Here is a 981-nt window from a genome sequence, read left to right as displayed (position 1 = left end):
TTACATCTCTCTTGTTCTCTGGGCTGAAATTGTTTGCCCCTCTCCGTTGGCTCTCCACCCTCCTCCACCCTTCTCCCCTGCTCTCTGCCCCTGGAAGCTGACCACCACGGACCGCCTCTGCCAGGTAGCCTGGTTCTCCCCTGAGCTTGGCACATGGGAGGCACTGGCTAGAGGTCCGAGGGGGGAGCAGAGGCCGTGGGGTGTGTCTTCCTTGGGCTCTCCATGGTTAATGGTGACCAGGCAGCCTTCTCCATACATTCTAGGTGCCGGTAACCTCCCTTCCCCTTGCTCTTTGAGGCCTAGGCCTGGTGGCAGCTCCACTCTGCTGCAACCCTGGGGCACTATAGTGTCCCTGTGGTTTCCCTATGCCCTGCCCACACCTCTTCTTCATTAAACTTTTCCATTACTCTGTGTAAGAGACTGTTTCCTGCCAGGACCTTTATTGAAACACCCACTACATATGAAACATGTATTTTCCATTATTAAGTGGTTGTCTGGTCTTAGATTTAATGGGAACTGAGAAGCACAGTGGGTTAGCCCTCCTGGGTTAGCATCCTGGCTGAACCTCTTACTAAACAGGTGACCTTGGATAAGACACACAACCTCTGCACTTCAATTTTATCATCTGGAGAGTAGGCATAATAAAACACCCCAACAGTGTTGTCATAAGAATTATATCAGCTGGCCGGGCGCAGTGGCTCAAGCCTGTAATCCCAGCACTCTGGGAGGTCGAGACGGGCGGATCACGAGGTCAGGAGATCGAGACCATCCGGCTGATCCGGTGAAACCCCGTCTCTACTAAAAAATACAAAAAACTAGCCGGGCGAGGTGGCAGGCGCCTGTGGTCCCAGCTACTTGAGAGGCTGAGGCAGGAGAATGGCGTAAACCCAGAGGTGAAGCTTGCAGTGAGCTGACATCTGGCCACTGCACTCTAGCCTGGGTGTCAGAGTGAGACTCCATCTCAAAAAAAAAAAAAAAAAA

The sequence above is a fragment of the Rhinopithecus bieti genome, unplaced genomic scaffold (genome assembly GCF_001698545.2).
Source record: "Rhinopithecus bieti isolate Rb0 unplaced genomic scaffold, ASM169854v2 scaffold_13400, whole genome shotgun sequence".
Lineage (NCBI taxonomy): Eukaryota > Metazoa > Chordata > Mammalia > Primates > Cercopithecidae > Rhinopithecus > Rhinopithecus bieti.
This window is presented reverse-complemented; position numbering follows the sequence as displayed.